We start from the raw sequence: 7,615 nt of genomic DNA, 5'->3' as shown, positions 1-7,615 counted from the left end.
GTGGCTTGGATTTAAAGTTTTTAGATAGAACAGAGCGATCTTTAATCCAGGACTAACCTGAGCACTAGTGAGACGAGATGCAGCCCGTGTTCTGTCCCCAACTTTGTGACCCATGAGTTTCTTCTGACTGACCTAGGAGAGCAGCATCATTTCCAGCATGTGCCCCAGGGGCCCTTCCTCCCACTATGGACCTCTCCACACACACGTGGATCAGCTCTCCGCTACACCCTCCAGGGGGACGCTCTGCAGAGAGCAGAGGGATGGAGGTCGGCACGATAATGTCCTTGAAGCCAGGTTGCATTTTGAGGATCTGCCTGTATCACAGGTGCGAGCCACCAGGTATGCACCTGCCTCGACTCACCTGTCCACTCTTCCCCAGGGCTGACCCCAGATGCTGCCTCCTCCCCTGCCTGTCTCTGACCTGCCAAATTAGACCCACATTCACTCCCTCTGGCTGTAGCCACTGTTCTTGCTCTTTTTGGGGGTGTGGATGACCCCACAGGCCCGGACAGCCTAAACCTGTGCAGCCCACAACAGCAGCCAGGGTCACATGGGGCCCCTGGAGCTCCCAAGTCGGGTGGAGTCCAAACTCAGCCACGTTGTGAACATCCAGTTCACACCAGAACGAAGACTGAAGGTGAAAATAAGAATAGAAAACACCACTTGAATACTTTCTAAATGTAGCTTATATATTAGGTTAATTAAAATATGTTATTAACATCAACATTTCCTGTTTCCTTTAACTTTTTTGTTGCAGCGACTAGAAAATGATAAATTACATGCCCAGGGAGAGGAAAGATTTGCAACACCTGTGGTTCCCGGTCTGAATTCCTGTCACTTAGCTTGGGTTCTGTCCACCCCACACCCTCTGCTGTCCCCCTGCCTCATGGTAATGATGCCAACAATGCCAAAGGGACCACGAAGAGCTCCCAAGGTGTCTGAGAGGACACGCTCTCAGCAGACCGTCAGGGTCAGTGGCCAGCAGTATATGTCCCTACCATTCCTGGGGTTCCCAGTAGCCGTGGTTGAGTCATAGGGACAAACATCCCTGTGCTGACAGTCTGGTTTACAGGTCACCTGTCGGTCACATCCTGGAGTAATCCAGTCTCAAGGACTGCCACGCATGCTCAAGTGACTTCTTGTGCCAGGAGAAGGGGGCGGGGATCTTTTACAACACATTTTAAAATGTAACTACGGAAATGAACCAGGCAAAAAGTCAGAGTTACCTGTATACTCTGCCCTCCGCTAATTATTTTCAATCTACTAGCTTGTTTACTTCACATCTTTCTTAGTTTTTGTTTGGTTTGGATTTTTTTGAGATAGGGTCTCTCTATGTAGTTTAGTCTGGCCTTGAACTCACTATGTAGCCCAGGCTGGTATCAAACTGGCAGCAATTCTCATGTTTCAGCCTCCCAAGTCCTGGAATTACAGGCTTGTGCCACCACACCTGGCACTATTTTTAGTCTTTTAAAAATATATTTACTTTTCTGAAATTATTGAATGCTTATGTCTTGAGAGAGAGAGAGAGAGAGAGGAAGAGAGAGAGAAAGAGGGAGAGACTACTTTACAAATCAAGGTTAGGCAGCTCTCACTTTGAGCCCCAATTCTAATCCCCTCTCCTGTCCCAGAGAAATCTGCATTATGCATCCCGGAAGTTCTTCACCCCTTTGAGAATATCAGTCCCCAACGCACACTATTGCTCCGATCACTGCTTGTCTTTTTTCCTTCTCTCTTCATTCTAAACAGCATGACTCCTGCGTGCTGTTCTTCAGCTTGCTCCTTGGAAGCAACAGGTCTTGCCTGCCTCAAGTTTGCACCCTGTCCCCTCTGCACCATGGCCGCTGGGCACAGGGGAGATGCCCAGAGAGCGGGCTTCCCGGGAGTCAGCAGGGCTGTGTCTACCAGCGTCTCATCGAGTCCAGTGTGAGGTAGCTTCCTTGGGTCTGGGAATTCACCGCATGAATATCCCTCCCCTGGCACATAGAAGCAGAGGTGGCGGGTGCTGCTGACCACTTCGCGTTAAACCTCCTAAGTGAAGACAACTCACAGGATGGATTCCCACATGAGCACCAGAAAGAATAAGGAAAATCTACCTGCACAGAGAGCTTGCTCAGTAAGTCCAGCAAGTGGATCAGGGTGGTGCACTGGGACGGACTCCGTGTTCTGTGGATGCTGTAGGTGGGAGCGCGTTTATCCAGGTGCATAAGAACCAGTGTTCCGGTCCTTCTTCCAGAAATCCTGGGTGCAGGGGAAGAAGGATGTTTGCTTTGCCCCATCCGAAGCACCGGACTGCTTTTTGTCGTGCCGCTGGGGATCAGTTAAGCATAGCTCTGAGGACAGGGCCAGGTACAGGCCAAGGAAAGAACTGGACGGCTTCGTGTTAAGGCCTCCAGCTCCACCTGCCAATAGGGCTGGTGTCCCAAAGGCCCCTCAGACCTCCTGCACACCTTTCGGGGTGTGAAAGTGGATCGGGGCAGCTGTTTGGCTCAGGCTCTGCTACCCCTGCAGAGAGCCAAGCCTCCTCTAGGGGGCGCTCTTGAGACGGGCCCGAAGGACCTCCGAAAGACAGCCCATCAGCCAGGTGGGGGAGGAGAGGCAGGGAAGGGAAGGCAGGAATCACAGCACTAAGGCTCAAACAGATCCCACATTTAGAGAGAGCTGGGGAGTGACCCCAGCTCCACCCCACATTACTGAAGAACTCAGTCTCTGGCCTCAGCTCCCTTCCCTGTGACTGGGCTGTGACCCCACCTGGGGTGTGGGAAGGAGCTTGGAGGCTGCCTCCTGGCTGTCACTGCTCAGCCTCCCCAAGATGTGGCAAGACTGTCCCTCTGGGAGCCACTGCTGTGCTGTCGTTAAAACCCCATGCCTGGGTCTGGGGTGGACTTTACCTCTAGATAACCTCACGCTTATCTTCTGCATCTCACCTTGAACACACAAAGAATGCCAGGGTCAGAGTCGCTGCAGTGGCTCGAGGGCGGCTGTTCACTCAGGGCCTCGCCTTACCCCTGAATCTCTGGGGGAGGAAGGACCCAGCAGTCGGTGCCTGATGAGACCGCAGGGGCCTGAGCACGCAGGCTTGAGAACCATCCTCCCAGGCAGCCCAGATGAACCCTGGGCCTACGCAGAGTGCAACGGGGCATGAATGTGGGTCAGGCAGGGCCATAGCCCTTACCCCGTGCTGCCGGGTGAGCCCCGACGCCCAACCCTTGAACCCAGGGCCAGTGCCCCAAAGAGCAGCAATGCTAGACCCCTACCTATCCCAGCGACGCCCGCCTCCGTTTCCGTGGGGACCCCTCCCCTCGTGGCTTTGGCTGGAGGGCTGCTCTTAGCATCCCAGCCCCCTGGTTTTCCAGTAGTGGACCCCGTCCCTCTCCAGGCACCCCCATCCTGCCCCAGCTCTGGTGTCACACATGTGGTCACTGGGCAGGCCACAGGCTTGGGTGTCTTCCTGACCTGGAGCCGAGCACGGTCCCTTGTGCGGGGCTCCGACCATGGTGGGGGTTCTTCCCTTCCCCAGGACTCCCCCCGGAGAGAGATGCCTGTTGAGGCTGCCAGGGTTCCCTGCGGAGTATCTGGGAAGGGCGCCTGCCCAGAGTGAGGACACAGAGACCACACGCGAGGACGACAGAAAGCAGAGTCACACATCAAGCTGCAGCTCCGCACCAGATGCGCAGTTCTCCCTTGCAACCAAAACAAACAAACAGCAAAGGCCTCTGGGCCTGAGCTGCCGAAGGAAAACTGCTACAACGCCACCATCTTCCAGGTTCCCTCCCCAGCCAGCCCGCCCCGGGGCTGTCCTTGGGGTCCCTCCTCCTGTCCGGGGGCAGTGGCTGGCTCAGGCACCTCCTCAGCTGCTCCTCCTTATCTCCCTTTTGCCACCCCCACCCTGGGCCTGGCTGGCCATATCCAAGGGCCGGATGCCACTATCTTATCTGGTCATAAAGGGAGGCCTTATCTCCAGCCGCTTTCCACGGCCAGTCACTGGTTTATGCTTTTACAAGGGCAGTTTGCTTCTCTTGGAGGCTGAGAGCTCTCCCAAGGTTCCTGGGGGTGAAGGGGACAGTGGATGGCTTCTCTGCACGGCCGTGGCTCTGCACCAACCCCACTCGGCAGCTTCCAGGCACCCGTGGGAACCTGAGTGGGTGGACACAAGGAGCAGAGGCCAGGAAGGGGCAGGGAGGAACCAGAATCCTTAGGGGCTTTTGCTAGGGGGGACACCAGGGGAGGGCTTCAAGAGGGAGGACCCTGGGGCCCTTGGTGGCTGCCTGTTAGATCTCCTGCCCAGGGTCAAAACACCTTGGTCTCACAGCCTGGGCTCTGAGATCCTACTAGAGTGTGTGGGCAAAGCCACCCAGGACCAAAAATTGGGAAGGCGGAGGCGGGTCCTTGCTCTGGGTCTCCGCTGAGCCTCAGCTTCCTCCTCTGCGAAATGGCTGTAAGACCCTCGTCGTCTTGATCTTGCCAAGTAGCCACGGAGAACCACAGGAGGGGGCAGCACTGACAGTCCTGTAGGCCAACCGGCACGGTCTGACCCATGTGGTGCTGCTCACAGAAGGTTCTAGAAGGCCCTCAGACACCCGATCCCTGCCTTTACGCTGTTCCTACTTGAACCCAGCAGCATCCTCAGGCTGAGCCCCTTTCTTGGGACAGGCTTCTGGCTCCTGCCCCGTGTCACCAAGGCTCCTGCTCCTCTGGGAACTGAGGAAGCCTCTGGGTCTTCGGCTCAGCGCCTTCCAGCAGCAGGAGGTCTCGGGGCAGAGTCCTGTCCCACCGCCGACTGCCCTGTGGCTGCAGCCAGGTCTCTTCAGCTCTCTGAGCCGCAGCGCTCTCTCCTTCAGTGTGGGAAAGCCCTTGAGATGCTGCTGTCAGTGTTTAGATTCAGTCACTCAGCAAGGACGCACTGGGCTTCTCCTCCTGGCCAGGCGTGTGGGCCAGAGACACAGCGGAGACTCAGGCAGTCACTGCCGTAAAGACGTGTGGCGGGAATAGCCAAACAAGAAGCTTCGGTAACAGACGGGGATGGGCGAGTCTGGGGTTGGGGGTGAGCCTCAGTTTCCCACCGAGTGGCCTGGAAAGGGCTTGGAAGGCAAGTGACATCTGAGGCATGACCAGAAGGCAATGAGGGGAGAGTGAGACGTGGGGGATCTGGCCACAGCCTGTGCAAAGGTCCTGGGCCAGGAGCCTGGTGTTCAGGGAATGGCAAGGATGTGGAGGGGGCTGAAGGTGAGCGACTGGTGCGGGAGGAGGTGGGGGGTGGCCACTGTATGCGCCCAGCTTTGTCACCAGCTGAGCCCTGAGGATTTTGAGCCCACAGGGTCTCCACTTGTTTTGGAAAGAAGTATGGGTCGGCATGTGGGGGCAGCAGGCTGAAGGGCAGGGCAGCACGAGGAGAGCGAGGGGACAGCTCTCAGGGCCTCCAGGCAGCGCAGGCAGTGCTGGGACTGAGGTGGGCGTGGGAGGGGCGGACGCTGGGGGTCTGAGGAGGCAGTGCAGGGCTCCCCGGAGGGCGGCTGGGACCGCGAGGGGAGCCCGGAAATCCTGAGCGGCACACTCCTCTGATTCACAGGCGCCTGGCTGCTGAAGGGTACTTAACCTAACTTTCAGGACAGGGAAACTGAGGCACAGAGAGGCCACAGAGCTGCGCCTAGAATCCAGAGCCCACGCTCTCCCCACGCGTGCACAGCGGTAGGAACACAAACCCACACACAGCTGCCCGAGCTCAGCAGGCGGCGCTGCTGAGCCACCAGGAGACCCCGCCACAGTCCGTGCCCATCCCCCACCCCAGGGGCAAGGAGTCCGGGCCACACCGCTCTGTGGGGAGCCTGCAGGCTGGGGCTCAGCGAACTGTCCCTGGATAGGTTCCGAGAGTAAATACTACCAGCTTTGCAGCTCCGCAGCCTGCGACCATCTCCTCGACTCCACGCCGCGGCAGGAAGAGCGGGGAGGGAATGGGGCCCTGCGCACCGGGGAGATGGCATGAGCGGATGCTGAGTGGGAGCTAAATCATTTTTAACTGGTGTGAAATAGCATTCTGACACTTTTCACCTGTGTAAAAGCATACCTACATCCTTTTTTATTTATTTATTTATTTTGAGATCGAACCCAGAACTACATCCGCAGCCCTTTTTAATTTTTTGAGATAGCTCTCTATAAGTCACTAAGTTGCCACCCTCCACAACCTGTCACAAACTTGCAACCCTCCTGCCTCAGCTTCCCACAGTGCTGGGATTTCTAGGCCACCGTGCCTGGCTGGCTCATAACAGCATTCTTACCTTGAAAGCTGTCCAAACATTGCTGGACTTGGCTGGAGGCTGTAGTTTGCCAATCCCAGGCACAGATCATGGCTCAGACCAGGATGTTCAGGTGTCACTTACAGGTATGGGTTGGCCAGGGCAGCCCGGGGTGCGGACCACCCCTCGGATGACCCCACCCAGCCTGGACAAATGCAAGTGCCAGGCCACCTTGGTGAGCCCCACGGCTTCCTTCCTGCAGTGTGGTATGCATGGTGGGTACAGGACTGGCCTCTGGCTTGGATATCACGGTCACTACGAGCTGCAGAAAGCCCCGAGGTCAGCATCCCTGTGCCCAGCACCTCCACGCCTGGAGAAGACCCCAGGGCTTAGTTTTCTTCTAAATCATCACTGAACACTTCCTCCACACCTGCCACCTTGAGGATTTCTCCTTTCAACCTGTTCCCACTCTGAGACCTGCACAGAAAGAGCAGTTCCCTTAATCAGGCCCATTCTGCGGAGGAGGAGACTCCAAGACATGAGGAGACAAAAGTTGAAAGAATATTTTTTTAAAAACACGCTCATCTAGCACTCTGGGAGGCTGAGGCAGGAGGATCACAACTCAGCACAGGCAAATTAGTGACATAGAGAGACACTGTCTCAAAAATAAAATGTAGGAAGGGTTGGAGATGCAGTTCAGCATGAAGGTCCCGTGTTCCTAGTACCCCACCCCACCCCCACAATTGTAAAATACATATAAGTGGAACTGTACCCCAGGGTGACTTCACCATGTGGGGTTACTTCATGTGAACTTTGCATGGAGGGTATAGAGCACTGAACTTTACCCCCACAAGATAATGCAACCTAATCAAATTTCCCCATAAGGCCAACATTGCAGCTGGCCAATTTGATTCCATCCTCATCCAATTCAGTTTGCGACCAGAATCACGGAAAGAATTAAGTTCGTGGACCGAAGTACCCCTGTACCCGTGTCTGTCCCCCAGGCCCTCAAAATGGGACCTCATGCAGGAGGAGCTTTACCCGAGTGAGCAGAACATGGACTTAACCCCAGCGAGCCGTGTCCTCTTAGAGATGAGAAAGGACAGGCACAGTGAGAGAAGGCGAGGTCCGAGTGACATAGCCACAGCCGGGGACACCAGCCCGTCCCCCTGCTGAAGGAGGCAGGAAGGGCCTCCCTTGGGCCTTCTGGGGGACAAGCCCTGAGGGCACCTTGAGTGAGGACCTCTGGCCTGCAGGCTGTGAGCAGTTCAGTGCTGCCCTTCTATGACATGGGCATGTGGTCATGGCTATGGCAGCCATGGGACAAGACACTCACACGGGGGCTGTGAGCGTCACACTTCCCATTCTTGAAGTGAAGTCCTGAC

The 7,615-nt window shown here is 56.1% G+C and overlaps 1 long non-coding RNA gene across 1 annotated transcript; it reads right to left on the bottom strand.

Annotated features, from left to right (window-relative positions):
- Positions 1–2,099: 2,099 nt before the first annotated feature.
- On the bottom strand, positions 2,100–6,335 carry LOC102023920. The gene is made up of 3 exons (XR_260890.1): positions 6,273–6,335; positions 2,925–3,013; positions 2,100–2,238 (listed from the first exon to the last, which is right to left on the bottom strand). It is a non-coding gene; the product is annotated as an uncharacterized LOC102023920 (long non-coding RNA).
- Positions 6,336–7,615: the final 1,280 nt, after the last annotated feature.

Source organism: Chinchilla lanigera, unplaced genomic scaffold (genome assembly GCF_000276665.1).
Source record: "Chinchilla lanigera isolate Chin_1 unplaced genomic scaffold, ChiLan1.0 scaffold00021, whole genome shotgun sequence".
NCBI lineage: Eukaryota > Metazoa > Chordata > Mammalia > Rodentia > Chinchillidae > Chinchilla > Chinchilla lanigera.
Note: the sequence above shows the minus strand (reverse complement) of the source record. Positions and strands in the feature narration are given on the sequence as shown.